This window comes from Cetorhinus maximus, chromosome 10 (genome assembly GCF_964194155.1).
Source record: "Cetorhinus maximus chromosome 10, sCetMax3.hap1.1, whole genome shotgun sequence".
NCBI lineage: Eukaryota > Metazoa > Chordata > Chondrichthyes > Lamniformes > Cetorhinidae > Cetorhinus > Cetorhinus maximus.
In genome coordinates, this window is record NC_135888.1 from 118,504,677 (window position 1) to 118,521,092 (window position 16,416).

Consider the following 16,416-nt stretch of genomic DNA (forward strand, 5'->3'; position numbering starts at 1 on the left):
TAAATACTAAAGCTTTTCTTTGCTTTTCTTTATCAGATAGTATAATAACAAATAAGATAAAGTCAGAGGCAAATCTAATGAGGACAGATATGTATTGGAAAATTTTCCTTGGTGGTTTACTGAGAACACAAAGGGACCCAGAAAATCAGTTCTGCAGTGGCCACTGTCCCCTCACCAAATACACAACCTAGCAGGGTGACAGTTAACTGTGCCCTTCTGCACAGAATTTGGCAGAGAAAGATGGTAGTTCAGTCACTAGGTATTGTATGCAAAGTGCCAACGCCTATAGTTATAAATTTTACCCAGGTTAAAAATGTCAGTTTGCCCTTTGTCATGCGCATTATGTTTCGTGCATTAGCTCCTGGACGTATACACTGTGAGCATACAAAAATCTTGATAGTACAGAACTTGAGTATTGCTGAAAAGAGTGACATTTTTATTGAAGCTTTTCATCTTGCACCCATCAGAATAATTCACAAGAATACCAAATGCAAAGGGAACAACAATTTATACTGTATGAGAAGAGAGCTGGATTCTGGTAGAGGCATTGCCATGGAGAATGCAGCAGTTGATGGTGACTGATAGTTAACTGCCAAGCACTGTTTGAAATTTAAACCAGGCAGCTTGACTTTGATTGGACAAGGTATTGCCCTGAGGAATGAGCCAGTGATTGGCTGTCACTTATTTTGTTTAGCTGAAACAGGCTTAATGTGTGCACATGTTCTTTCTGTCTTCAAAGAACAGGGCCCTGTGTATTAATATATGTAGCTTCCAGTAAACGAAAATGTACCACACTGCAAGCCCGACTGACAATCTTAAATTGGTTGGCAGCCCAATTCTTAGCATACTGAGGATTATTTAGCAAATGGTCCAATTGCGGAATCACATCTAATGTTTCACATTGTTTTTACAGTTCTGTAGGTCTGAAGTCTTCATAGTCATATGTAAGTGAACTATCTTCACTACTCTTACCACTATTCTGTCTCTGATGAGCACAGGTTTTAAGTCTCTGTACTCACAACCTTCTGCCATCCTGTACAGATCATTGATGAATGAATCAACAGGTTCTCCTGGCTGTTGGAGTCTCGTTGAATTTAGTTTTTTCAAGTATTTTATTGCTTCTTAGCTTGAAGTAATTGTTGAATGATTTTAGCAGCTCTTTGACTTTTGCAGATGATTCACTAATTCCCTGTCTAGCAATAATGTCATCGGCAATCGGACCTAGTGAATAAAACAGTGTGTTCACCTGCTCTTCTTATGACTTTTTATTTAAACCTGAAGCGATGCTATATCTTAAGAATCTTTTCCTCCAAAGTCTTTATTGACTCTAAGAACTATTTGCAGATATACAGTCAAGGGTACAAGCTAGGAACTATCTCTATTTAAAATTTGTTAAATGGCCATTGATTGAAACATGTGTATTCTAAAATGAGAAACTAAGATCTTTGACCTCACCCAAGAAGCATGGCTGTGGTCTTCTGGGCTTGCAGTCTTGACCTCATGGGTAATTTTTGGGCCTTCTGAACATTTCAGAGTTTTTGCCCCACACAGTTTGTTGTAGAGTCCAATCTTGTTGCACTGAAAGCATTGGGCTGAAATTGCAGGATATTGATCTTGCCTGTAGAGGCGCTTTACTCAACAGCGTTGACATGTTCGCTCTGCTTGCTAGTTCGGGCATTGCTTTCCCTGGCCTGGTGTCCCTGTGTCTTTGTTGCTTAACTAGCTGAAATGTGGTTGGTCTCTGCACCATGGTTTATTTTCTCCCCTGAAAATGATTCCATGCTGCTCATGGGGTTTTGACTTCCTAACTATCTGATTGTGTTTTCTGGGTTAGATATTCCTTTGCTTGCATGAGGTCAGAGTACATCGTTCACCACTCCTACCACTATTCTGTCTCTGATGAGCACAGATTTTAAGTCTCTATCCTCGCAACCTCCTGCTATCCTGTACAGATCATTGATGAATGAATCAACAGGTTCTCCTGGCATTTGGACTCTCACTGAATTTAGTTCTTTCAAGTATTTTATTGCTTCTTAGATTGAAATAAATGTTGAAAGATTTTAGCACCTCTTCGAATTTTGCGGATGATTCATTAATTCTCTGTCTTGCAATAATGTCATCAGCATTCAGGTCTGGCGTGTAAAACAATGTGTTCATCTGCTCTTCTCTGACTTATTATTTATACCTGAAGCGATGCTGTATCTTGGGAATCTTTTCCTCCAAAGTCCCCAATTTTATGATTGATCTGGGCCTTGGATGAGTCCAAATTGATTTGGAAATGTGGAATTCTGATCCATAGTTCAGTTTTTATAAGTGTATGTTCTGCTTTAAGACCTTTGTGGATTTCAAGATGGCATTGCCGTTCACTCGGAAACAAAAATTTCCCGTGCTTGCTGGTTTTGGCAGGCTCTGCAACAAGAGCGATGGCGCTCAGCTTGAAATTTTTTAAAAATAACGGTTGTCTGGATTGGCTGCCAGCAGACTTCTCTTGTTCAGCGTTTTACCTTTATGATTCATGAGCCCATCGAATTCGAGCTTTTGCTTGCTTTTCAACGCGCTGAACAGTTGCGATGTTCCAAAAATATTTAGTCAATTCTTTCTCTTTTCTTCAGACGAGCTCAGTGCCACAGGTTTAGGCTCCGACTCAGGGATCATGTTTTAGCGACAGGTTTCTCTCAGACTGCACTTCTGACACCAAATTACTTTAAAGATTTCTCAAGACTTGCTGCAGCCTGAAATTTTAAAAGATTTAGCTCACCCTTGCAAGTTCTGCCAACTCTGTACTCTGAAGCTGGACTTTCAAAGGAGATTCAATGAAGTCTTCTCTTCTGCTACATTAAGGAATTTTAAATCTCTGCCTTCAGCTTCCAAGCCTTTCTTTGGAGCATTTTCCTGGCAAGTTTTCCTCTGCGCCTCGGCTACCGGAGTTTTTTTCAGGTCAGAAGGCTTTGTTGAATTTTTCTCAGTCTTCTAGCATTTTGGTTTGTCGCTGCATTTTAGCAAAGTTCTGGGTTTTTGTTCCTTTGCTGCCACCATATTGTAGGGTGTTGGTTACAGTTCGGTGGGTCTAATGAAGTCTTTGTAGTCATACGTGGGTCAACTGCAAGTCTTTTTTGACTCTTAGAGCTATTTACAAGTATACAGTAAAGGGTACAAGCTAGGAGCTGCCTCCATGCTGCTGGTACACACAGCCCTGTCCAACACCACACTTACCCTGGATGCGGATTATGTGCTCTCTTACATCATTTGTGGGTAGTACTGTAATCAGTCTCACATTATCCCTATATGTGTCAGACCCTTACACTACAATACTGATTTGGAGCTATATCACCATTCCTTTACTGGAGCTCACCACCACTTTCTCAAGGACAATTAGGGATAGGCAACAAATGCTGGCCTTGCCGGTGGTGCACATATCCTATGGTGAAATTTTAAAAAACACTCCTTTCCTAACAGCATTATGAGTGTACCTACACCACATGAATTGCAGGACTTCAAGAAGGTAGCTCACCACTACCCTTTCAAGGGCAGTTAGGTATAGGCAACAAATGCTGGCATTGCTGGAGATGCTCATAGCCCAAGAATGAATAAAAACAAACATTCAGCCACAAGAAGCAGTTCCTCCTTATTTACTGTAACAAAGCCCTTTTGATTTTGAACACTTCTATCAATAGCCCTATTTACTGTCTCTTTTTTGAACAACCTCAGCTTCTCTAATCTCTATTGTAGTTGTGTGTCAGCTGTGGCTCAGTTGGTAGCACTCTTACCCCAGAGCAAGAAGGTTGTTGGTTTAAGTCCTACTCCTGGACTTGAGCACAAAATCTAGCCTAACACTCCAGTACAGTACTTTGAGAGTGATATACTATTGGAAGTGCTGTCTCTCGGATGAGATGTTAAACTGTGGCCTGGCCTGTAAAATATCCCAGGCCACTATTTCAAAGAGGATCAGGAGAGTTATCTATCCCCATACCTTGGCCAATATTTCACCCAACCAACATCACAAACACAGATTATCTGGTCATTATCAGTGGGAGCTTGCTGCATGAAAATTAACTGCTGTGTTTACCACATTACAACAGTGACAATATTCTTGAAGGTGCTAAATAAATGCAGTCTTCCTTTCTCCATGTAACTGAAATCCCACAATACTGGTACCATTTCAATAAATTACCTCTGCACGCAGTCTAACTAAAAAAAATGTAGGACAATGGGACAAGAGTGAAGGAGTCTAACTAACTGAACAGCTCTTTCAAAGAACCCACAAAGGCATCTTGGATCAAATGCCTCCTTCTGTGCTTTAAGGTTCCATGGTTGTATGAACAAGAATCACCATAACTGTAGGTGTTTAAAAACATAGCAAGCTATGTTGCTGATAGAGGAGGCAGTGCATTTGTATGGCCTATTACAGTAAATGAATGTTAAATACTGCAAAATTTGTGAGAAAAATATCAATTCTAATACGTAATTTATATTTGTTCGAGTATCAATCAGGTCTTCCTTTTCTTTCCTAATACATATACATAAGAAAATTTGATTGGGACTGGCCATTTTTATATATGATTCCTAAGTCAGCCAGCCTTCAGACTGCGATGTTTTTCCTAGTACAAATCATATCAATAGTTAACTAAGCTAAAAATCAATCACAGTACAACAGTGAGCCAAGTGTAAATTAATTCACATTTAACAGTCATCAAAGAACAAATCCAACACAAAGATGTATTAACTAAAACTTCTATTTAACACAATTGACATCATCTCAAAGTTAAGCATTGATGGTTACAATGAATCAATTGTATGTTTTATATTGATCAGCAAAATCCATATCATCACAGACTTAACAGTAATTAAGTGCATCACAACATCTCAGTTCCAGCTGGGTTTTGCTTATTAACAATTTAAGATCAATGTCCAAGATTACAATATGGCTTAGGAAGTTAAGGTTTACAGTATGTCTTCAGTGTATCACTGATGAGTTCCAGTATTAAGACTACCCCTCTGTGACATGTAATACAAGATATACAATCTCTACTGATATAATAGGTAAATTGTATGGTGTTGGGCAGTTTTACCTTCCTCTGGAATGCTGGGGCTAAACTCTGCAGTGAGTCACCATAATCTTTGGTCATCTTTTATTGGCTTGTAAAGCTTAAGTCATGATATAGGAGACACCTGGCTTCTCCAAGTGATCTTTACACCACATACATAAGAACAATACGGCATTAGTCAATCTTAATGGTTTGCTTCTTTGTCAGACTTTATTCCAGTGTAGTACCAAAATTTTAATTGGAAGCATCTACTGTACCAGCTTGAGAATCCTTTCCCCATGCTTAGCATTTCCCAGCATGCACGAATGAACCTGTTAGCTTTCTCAGAATGCCTCCAGTGTAACTATGATAGCCTGTTTGCTTACAAGTATAGCAATCTTACAAATAAAGTAGATTTCCCTGAATAATGGCCTATAGCTCTTGTACTATACACAGAAAATTAATAGAATATGTGTACACTTGTAAGCATTTACACATTACAAGCCCTGGTAATTGGCTAAAGTTTTAAATTTAAAAACAAAAAGCTAAAAGCTACTGCGGATGCTGGAAATCCAAAACAAAACAAAAACAGAATTACCTGGAAAAACTCAGCAAGTCTGGCAGCATCGGCGGAGAAGAAATCAGTCAACGTTTCGAGCCCTCATGGCCCTTCGGCAGAACTGCAGCATAGTTTCAACAAGGGTTGAAACATAGTTTCATCACACCACACCCTCAATGTGTCTCTTCCCCCCCCACCCACCTTAAACCAATTTATATTTCTCCCTTGTTGAAACTATGCTGCAGTTCTGCCGAAGGGCCATGAGGGCTCGAAACGTCGACTGATTTCTTCTCCGCCGATGCTGCCAGACTTGCTGAGTTTTTCCAGGTAATTCTGTTTTTGTTTTGTTAAAGTTTTAAATTTGTTTACTGTAAATTACAGGTAAATAAATGGGGTTTTACCTGTGTAGTTGTAATTTATTTGTTTCCTTTTCAGTTCCCATTGTTATTATAATAATGGTTCTCATAATTTGTTTGGATACAGACACTTTAAGCCATAAGCCAAAGATAATAGACAACACTATTTGGTCCCCAGCCATCCCAAACAGGATGTCACTACTTAAAGGCTTATACAGTCGCATGTGAATCATATTACTTCTGGCCTCTTACTGTTACTGTTATTTCTCAGTCCATGTGTGCACAAATAGAAGAAGATGTCTTTTTGAGATCAATATCTCCCCTTAGGGTGCTAACCTGTTACTTTCTAAACAGCAGAAGTGGGATACAAATCATATCCTTGTGTCCTTGTTATATTTATACTATATTAAAATTAATAGTATAATTGGTAAAATAGTTTAAAATATGCTTATTTGTATACTTGTAGATTGGTATCTTTGTATCGAGGAACAATGTGACTTATACTTTATCCTGTGATGCATAGTTATGACATTTAAACTGAGATTTTCTTCCAAATAATTTTCAAAGGAAAAATTATTTCAGTATTTCCAATGAAACAAAATGGCATAATCTTCATAAAATGTGAAAAAATATGTAATTTTATAAATACAACTATATCAGGTGTACTTCAAAATCCTTTCACCGTGTAAGTGAAGCAAAACAATGTGCAGGATTTTTAGGTCGGCGTGCGGACGCCACGTGGGAGTGGCCCAGAAACGGACTGCCGCCCGCGATCGTCCAACTGCAATTTCACGCTGGCTGGCCAGTTAATGGCCAGCCAGTGTGAAGCATGCACTGAAATGCTCAGCGCTGCCGGGGTGGGGGTGGGAGGAGGCAGGGCGCTGACATAAGCGTGGGCGCAGGGGAGCGCTGAATGAAAGCTCCCTGAAGGCAGAGAGCAGCCTCAGGGAGCTGAAGAATTTAAAGCAAATAAGTAAAGATTTTAAAATCCGGAAAAAAATGTCCACGCATCAGAATCAGCCGTCTGAACATATATATGATGAAAATTCTGCCAATGCATTTTTATTTTTTTATTTAGTAATGCAAACTTCATCCTGCCCTTGGATGAGATTTCAGCAAAAGTCTGCCTGGCAGATTCGCCTGTCTGCCAACCATAAGGTTGGACGGACCACGGAAAACCGGGGACAATTGGAACCTTAACAACTTTAATTGTCTTCTTACTGTCGGTGAGCGCGCTTCTGAACTCGCGCGGGCCCGCTGACCGAAATATCGCGCGAGCGACATCATCTCTCTCAATTTCGCATCCGATCAGGTTGGGCGCACGCCCACACACTGACATAAAAATTCTGCCCTATGGCAAATTTGCACTGCATATCAGAGTAATAAGATATAGGTACCTTCCTCCTGATACAAACACAAGAACCATCATAGTGAATTCCTGATCTTAACCAGCGCACCTCCTACTAAACTAGAGCATGAATGGGGTGACTGTGGGAGGTGTCAGGTTGCCTGGGTTATGTCCAGTTATGTCTGGGAAAAATAAGGAAAATAATGAAACAAAGGTGAAAGATGGTGTTAACTTTTAGAGGGTTTGTATTCAGCTGTAACTGAGCCATAGATTCTAATTATAGAGCAGATGGAGTTGCACAAATCTTTCAACTTGCTCTGTGAATTATTGCCTTTCTGTTTCAAAGTTGGTAGTTGTATTCCAATTTTTAAATGTGCCCAATCCACAAAAGGAAAAACTAAATTGACACCAGTATTCTTTGACGATTACAAATAATATCACCACCTAGTGGCTGATTTGAAATTTCTGCATTTTATTTTTATACTGTAAAAGGACTAATAAGGATTTAAAAATTATGTAATAATAAACTGAACTTTGATATCATTTTCATTGCTTTAAGGTAAAAGAAGGTTGTTTGAGGAAAAAAGAACCAAACTTTGAGCCTTTGTGTAGGAGCTGAGAAAAAAACACAAGGGCGGAATCGTCCCAGATTTGCACTAAGTGCAGTAGCAGGTGTGAGAAAAGATATATTACCCGCCGAGCATAACGGCAGATTTTCACGCTGCATCGTCCCCTTCCCATCTCATAAATTATGTAGTCACAGGAAACACGCCAAATCGCTGGTGGCTGGTCTCCGATTTTCCCGCCACTTCCTCACGCCAGGCACCATATTTAAACTGCAGCCACATGCATACTTCTCAATGCTTGCAGCCCAGGACTGCACCAGTGAAGACATGGGCCCAAAAGTCATGCAGCCCCCAGATTCAGTGACGCATCCCTGGAACGTCTCTTATTTTATTCATTCACGGGATGTGGGCTTCGCTGGCTGGGCCAGCATTTATTGCCCATTCCAGTTGCCCTTGAGAGGTGGTTTTGAGCTGCCTTCTTCAACCACTGCAGTCCATTTGGTGTAGGTACATCCACAGTGCTGTTAGGAAGGGAGTTCCAAGATTTTGACCCAGCGACAGTGAAGGAATGGCGATAGATTTCCAAGTCAGGATGGTGAGTGACTTGGTGGGGGGGGGAACTTATATGCGGTGGTGTTCCCATGTGTCTACTGCCCTTGTCCTTCTAGATGGTGGTAGTCATGGGTTTGGAAGGTGCTTTTGGATGCCCTAGAGGTCCAATCACAACGTCCTCTATCCCAGCTCTGGCCGCAGGAGGCCCATCCATCTCACCATTCAGGCTTGGGAGGCGGCGATCAGTGCTAACGCTGCACACAAGAGGTCGGCCATCCAGTGCAATAAAAAGATGAATGATCTCATCTGTGCCACTGGGTAAGCCAACCATCTTATCACTCTCAACTCACACATTTACAAGCCTATCACACATTCACTGGCATATCACTGGGAGCTCAAGAGACATCACCACGCACTCTCTCACACACACTCACATCTCCATCTAGCCTCATCTCCTCTGGAGGTTGCCTCCTCATCCTGTCTATGGCTCCACTCAGCACACGTGCATGCCTGACATCCTTCTCATTTGGCCTGGCATGCACTTTGCTCACACTCTCTCTATCTTTCTTTATGCAGGATAAGATCTCACACAATCAATGGGAGAGGTCCCGGACCTGGGGTTGAGTGTCGGACAGCAAGGTTGTCACTCCGTTCAAGGGTCGCGCTTTGGAGCTGGCCATAAATGATGTGGACCGCTCCTGTGCCAATGGTGAAGTGGGCGGCAAGCATCCACATGAGGATCCTGCACCAAATCACCCCTCTGTCAATGCTACCCTGGGCCTACTGTTCTGTGTGTAACACAGCTTCCAAGCATTAATAATCTTCACTTTCTCTTCTAAGCACATCTGCCACGTTGCCCTCATGCAACCTTGACTCTGAACCCAGCACCAAGAGCATCTTGGATGAGGACCTTGAGGGCAGCACCATTCAAGACCCATCACGGTGCTCACCCACACCCTCCACCAGCGCAGCGACACGCACCTTGGTGGGACCTAGATGTAAAGCAGCCTCAGGATTATAATCTGGTGAGCACAGCACACAAGCTGTTTCACAGCAGGCTGAGGTAGTGACATCCAAGTCAACTGGCACTCGGAGGACTGCTGGAGGCAAGGAATCTGCTGAGCCCGAGCCAGATGGTGAGCCTCTGGGCTCAGTCCTCAATCAGTTGTTGGAGCTGCAAAGACAATCACCGGAAACATCAGGAAGAGATGTCTGGTGCACTCCTCAGATTGCAAGGCACGATGGAGGAGTCCATCTGCCTTCAATCTGAGGTGATAGTGCCAGCATGCCAACGCACTGAGGTCAACACTGGCAGGATTGTGGCCACCATGGAAAACTTGGTCCAGGACATTGGCCCTGCACTGCTGTGAGGGCTGAACTCCATCGCTGATGCCATAGTTGGCCTCTAACAGTGTCAAGACGAGAGGGGTGTGGGGCAGCTCGATCTCGCTCCAGCTTTCCCTTTTCCTTAAGGAGTCAGCCAGGGGCTGTCAGGTACCCATAGGGAGGAGGACAAGCAGCTCGACACCCCGGGGCCATCCACCCAGGTGACTCTGGGAATGTCCGACTGATCCAAATACCCTCTTCCTGTGACCCCATCATCTCCAGCTCCACTGGCCGAGGAGGGTGCACCTGACCCACAGCAGGATACCCAAAGCAGGCTGGGGCACTCCAGGTCTTGGCCCTCGAGAGGACGCCCGCCAATGTCATCATAGACAACAGGGCGTAGCAGTCAACGGGCTGCCTCCACCTCCGCTCTGGATGTCGAGGGAGCACCAAGATGTAGCGGCAGGGTTAGGTAAGTTAAGACAATGTAGTTGCACCACGTGGGCATTGGTGTTAATCTTCGACATAATGTTCACTATTGTAAATAAACTCCCAAGAATGTCTCCTTGTCTATGGCTCCTTGTTATGATGCGCAATGTTCATGCCATTCAGATGTGAAACCTTGGTTCCTGCACAAGATAAAGGCAGATGTCTCAGTCCAGGGCCTCTTCCCTGTGCAGTGTGTGACCTTCAGAGCAAAGTGATGGTTTGATTTCACACTCACTGGACACATCAGTGATGCCTGCACCTCGCTGGCACTTGTCATTACTGCCAGAATGTAGTGGGCAGGTGTCACAGAGTTCTCTCATTCTCTCTGTGTGCTCTCAGCAACTTTGAGGTGGGCCTGGCCCTGCCATCTCTTCAGCATCTGTGTCCGATGATGGTGTGATCCTGAAGGGGACAGGTGCTGAAGGTAGACAAAGGATCAGGTGCACTTTAAGTTTAATGGCTGCATCTCCATGATATGACCCTGATCACAGAGTATAAACGAGCTGCCCTCAGGCAAACAGCAGTCAGCAGTTCACAGAGGCAATGTGAAGATCCACGGAGTGTCCTTACCGTATGTCATCATCATCCTCCTGGAATCTTGCAACTATTAGGAACTCTGCTGCACCTCCATGACATGAGGCTGAGCACTGAGGGTTTGTGCCCTGCCATCAGCTGCACAGGAGTCAAACCTTCACATATGCAAAGTGAGGATGTTAGGACTGGCCTCATTGTATCTCATAATCATCCTCCACAAATCTTGCAGCTATTAGGGCCTCATGCGCATGCCTGCCTCGTCTGGCCAGTGCGATGGGCTCATTGCCAGAACCGTCGCCTTCGAGGATCTAATCACCCTCTTCCCCTTCTGACGTTGTCCTCATTGGAGGAGATATGCAGCTCTTCCATCTCTTCCTCAGCCAGGTCCTCCCCCCATTGCAGTGCCAGGTTGTGTAGCGCACAGCAAGCTCCGATGATGAGCTTCTGGGGATTGTATTGCGGTTCTCCAGCAGACCTGTCGAGGCATGTTAAGGTAGGCGGATGGTAAATGCCAAGCTGCTCAAATCTCAGAGGGAAACTTGAAGCAGCTGCTACCTCTATTTGCAACTTGTATTTATGTCGAGACGCGGGCTTTGAATTCAGTAAAAAGGCTATCGAGTCTTAGAGGTTTTTTTACAAACTAAATTAATCATTTATTAATAAAACAAAAGATTGTAAGCCCATACATATGTCTACAAATTACTGCTATAATAGCTTCTAAATCCCCTAATTAATCTAACTCCCAGTTCAAACTCTGTTAAGGCAACAGTAAAACACATAGATTTAAACAGACCCAGGTAAAGCACACACCCTGGACAGTCGAATTCAAAGTGAGTTCTTCCTTTGCTTCGGTTCCTTGTAGACAGCAACTTGAGGGTTTTCACACTTGTGTTAGATCTTTAAAAAATGCCTTCCCTTGCACACAGCCTTCTCTCCTTTATACATATTTTCCCCTTTGAATGCAAATTCCCATTGTTTCACTATGTCTTTGGACTTTACCTCTCTAATAATAAAAATCTATCAGAGCACCAATTTTACCAGTAATCTTTGGGAAAAATAAACACACTGTTTCTTAACTTCTCCTGGCTAGGTAAAACATTTCACCCCCTCTTTTAAATTCAAGCTACTCTGTTTAGTTATAAATGTAAATATTCCCATTACACCTCATATTCTAAAACTTCACCCATGTTTACCTACTTAGCATTTCAAACCAAGCTTCTCTTTTCACATCAAATCCTTCAGACCAGCTGTATTTAATTCAATTACGTCCCACACACACACGTACATAGACACAGACCCTGCTATTACTCTACTTTACAACAAATTCCAAATAACATTATGAAAATTATTATATCTTCCTGACAACGCACTGGAACCTCATTTTTAATATGCCTATTGTTTGCTCCGCCAAAGTCCAGGTTGCAGCATGAGCCTCTCCGTACCATCTCTCTGCAGCAGTTTGAGGCCGCCGCACGGGCATCATCAGCCATGTCCTCTGTGCGTAGGCCCATGTCACTGAGGAGCCAAACCTGCAGCCTCTGTAGACCCTGGAAGATGTCATGGATCTGAGACCTGCTAAGGATGTAGGAGTTCTGGGTACTCCCTGGCAAACATGCACAGACCTGTAGGATGCATTTGTGGTGTTCTCACCCCAGCTGAACATTCAGCGATAGGAAGCCCTTGTGGTTGAAATAGTTCACTGCTTGTTGCCATGGAAATCTAAGTGTCACATGAGTGCAATCAATTGCACCCTGCACCTGTGGAAAGCCAGAGATCGCTGCAAATCCCAATGCTCTCGCACCCTGACTTGCCTCATCCTAGTCAAAATGCACAAAGTTCTGTGCCTTCACGAGGATGGCGTCCGTGACCTCCTGGATGCACTCATTGATGGAAGCTTGCGAGATCCTGCACAGGTCACCTGGAAGGAGCCAATGACATCTAGAGAGGTGCCTACGTGTGACGGCTCTCTGTGGATCTTCAGCCCCGTGCGCAGCACGCCCTGCCGCACCTTCATCTTGAGGGTGGTGCTCCTCCCGTTGACAAGCCAGGCACCTCCGTTGCACTCGACTACTTCTTCTCTGTCCCCATAAACCATGAAGCATACCACTAGATCACCAGGCTCCATGATCCTGATGATCTCCTCCTACAGGATCAAAGGGAGAGATATGTGGGTTAGTATGTGTGTCCTAAGAACCTCTCTTGGTAAAGTCTGAAGGCCCCTTCACGCATGGCAGAGAGTGCTGGTCACCAGTTGGATGGCCAGTGAGTAGTGCACTTCATGACTGTCTGAAACCCTACCCACCTCCGTCCCGCTTCACTTGACCAACTGGCAGCAGCTTTGGTCGCTGGACTGCATGCTGTGCTCTCAGCTCAGGCAAAGGCATTCTCCTAACCCACACTGTGAGGCTGTTTTGTTAACTTGAACCATGACGGATACTGGTCCAAACCGGGCTCTGAGCACCCCCATCCGTGATTGTGCCATAGCCACCTTTTGCAAGGGGATTCTACAACTTGCCCAGTCATCCATTTGTTCTGCGTCCACTAAAACTAAAACTACACTAAATTAATGTATATTAATTTGCCATCTGTGCCTGAGGAGTGGAAAGTTCTGGAGCATTTGGTGGCGCAGTCATACTTTTGCATTGCTTGAGTGGGCAGAAATGCTTCAGAGGCCTGACTGCAAGCATGTCGTGGAGCTGCTGCTGAACGGTGTCGGCTGCAGAAGAATTCACACTTTTGACAAGTTTTTCCAAAAGCGTGGGCACTTCCCTCATCCTCCCCACCCCTTTCACCAGCTGGGAAAAAAGCAACTTGCCTGTGGCCCCCTCCCCACCGCCAAATTTGCAGCAGCTCTTCCTTGATGCCCAATGGGCAATCCTCATACGTGCTGTGCAAAGTTGTGTGCACTCACCTCTGAATTCCTCTCAAAGTTCAGATTGCCTTGTAAAAGCTGTCGTAACTCACGCTGTTCTCGAGTCAGACTGACATGGGTGGTACATTTGACATGGGGGGATAATTCCAGCATACTGCCACAATGAAGAGGTGTGCAAATGCATTAAAATTTAATTCTCGATGTTGGACGGCAGGAAGCGCGCAGCACTGACGGACGGAGCGAATGATCGCAAATTGGTTTCACAAGGCCGTAAAACCTATTTTTGGCCTTCCTGTCTTATTGTCCACTCACATCGGCGATGACACCCTTCGCCAATGGTAGTGGAAAATTCCTAAGTATTTGATGAGCTTGCTTTCAAGAATGTTTTTTAAAGCAATTAGTAAAATAGGAAAGAAGATGGATTTTACGGGAGTTCCAGAGAGTAGGGTTCAGATAACACACATTTGATGAACAGAAGTGTTCCCATCAAAAAGCTGTTAAAATTAATTTTAACAATCCTCAACCTGTACAAGTATTTAAATTATTAACATATACTTGCTGGCCTTGAATATGAGTTACAATTTATACTTCTACTCTAAAGTTCATATATTTCAATACCAACACCCAATTACTTATTGAACATATTTACATTTATTTTCTATATTTATTTTAGCAGGCACAACAATATAACTGATTTTTAATCCTGAGAGAGCCGAAATACTTTTTCACTAAAATAAAAACAATGAATATTTAAAAAATATATATGTATATTGTGAACTATATAACTTGAATTACATAAAGGATGACAACGTCACATGGAGGATAGCATAGAGAATTAGAGATAGTTTATGTAATATATGACTGGTTGGAAGTTTGCTCAAGTATAACAGCTGGCAGATAATGTGTTACATTGGATAAGTGATTTGTAAGCCAGAACTACTGAGAATGAAGTTTGAGCCATGTGAGAATGTTAAGTGATTTAATGACAAATCAAATTCATATTGTATTAGCTAGCCTTACCAAGTCTGGCAGAACTTATTCCTGGATGGTTAGTCACGTGATGTTTTATCACATGCACTGCAGCAATGTTATTACATTTACTTAACGGCTTAATATCTGTGCTTCGCTGAGGGTACCAGTGCCTATCATTGAAGGCAATAATTTTGGACAACTGACTTTGGTATGATTGTGCTGAAATTTAAGTTCAAGGATTGCAATGCATTTTCTGTTTTATTGGTAACCTGAGCTCTAATACTTAACTTTTTAATCCATCGTTGCTGGACTTGTCTTCAGACCTGGAGATTGTTGTCACTGGGCTCTTCCATCAAGCGCAGGTCTGTTGCTGCCAGCTCATGGCAGTAAAACAAATATGGCAGGCCGCTGCAGGCAGAGCAAATTTCCTTGTGACCGATCCCACCTCACAGATATAACTTGGTAGGAAACATGTTAAGCCACCTCACTGGGGAAGTGAAAGCAGGACCAATAGCCAGCAGAGAAATTGTACAATCTGATGATATACTATACGTCCAAGTGGATTGACAACCCTAGATATAAATCATCAGGTACCCATGATTTGTCACCATATTTTTAAGCAACTTCTTTTAATTACATTTCTCTTTGAATAGTGATATTTAAAAAAATATATACTCATTCTCAGGAATTGTGCATCAGTGGCAAGCCCATTAATATTACCCTTCCCTAGTGCCCTGATGTGATACAACTGAGTATTATGTTAAGCCACTTCAGAGGCAGCCAAGAGTTAAACATGTAGTCCGCATAGGCTGAACAGGGTAAGGACTGCACATTTCCTTCCCTGAAGGATATTAATAAACCAGTTGTGTGTTTTGCACCAATCTGACTCCTTCACAATTTTGTGATATTCAACCACCTCATTGAACGTGCTGTCCATGATAATCTCAGCATCACAGATGCTCCACAATGAATCCACCCATAGCTCCAGCTCCTAAATGCGGTTAGCCAGTAGCTGTAGCTGGACAAACTTCCTGCACACATGGTCGCCAGGGACACTGGAAGTGTCAATGACTTCCCACATAGCGCAGGAGGAGCATATCATGGGTGCGAGCTTTGCTGCCATGACTTCCCTTTAGATTAAGCTTGTTAATTACTCCCTTTAAAGAATACTAATTATGCTAGGGGCCTTATTCCACTCCAAATACTCCCACTGCAGTCCAAAGTCCTCACCTTATTTTGTTTAAGTTAATGGACTGCAGCAGTTTAATTAGTAGAAAAAGTATAAGTAGATGTACTCACCTGACCCTACTTACCAATCAGCTGCCCCACCATGCGTCACGTCATTTTTTGAATTGTGATGTCCTCACGCCACTTTCAGCCTCAAGTCTCCTCCGAACTCTCGTCCTGTCCTCGTGCTGCTTTCAGCCGTGAGTCTCCCTGGAACTCTTGCTCTGTCCTCGCATTGCTTCCGGCCCTGAGTCTCTCTGGAACTCTTGCTCTGTTCTTGTGTCGCTTTTAGCCCCAAGTCTAGCTCCCGCTTTTTTAAAATCTCCGCTCTGACTCTCAGCTCCCATTCTTTTTAAATCTCCACTCTGACTCTCAGCTCCCGCTCTTTTTAAATCTCTGCTGGCTTTCATCTCCTCTGGTGCTATTCTGCCCCATTTCAAAGCTGCAAACATCGGGCGGAATTTTCCCAGATTTGCACTAAGTGCGGTAGTGGGTGGGTAAAATGACATTTTGCCTGTCGTCCGTGATGGCACGTTTTCACGCCATATTGTCCCAAACTCGCCTCATTATTTATGCACTCCCGCGAAACAT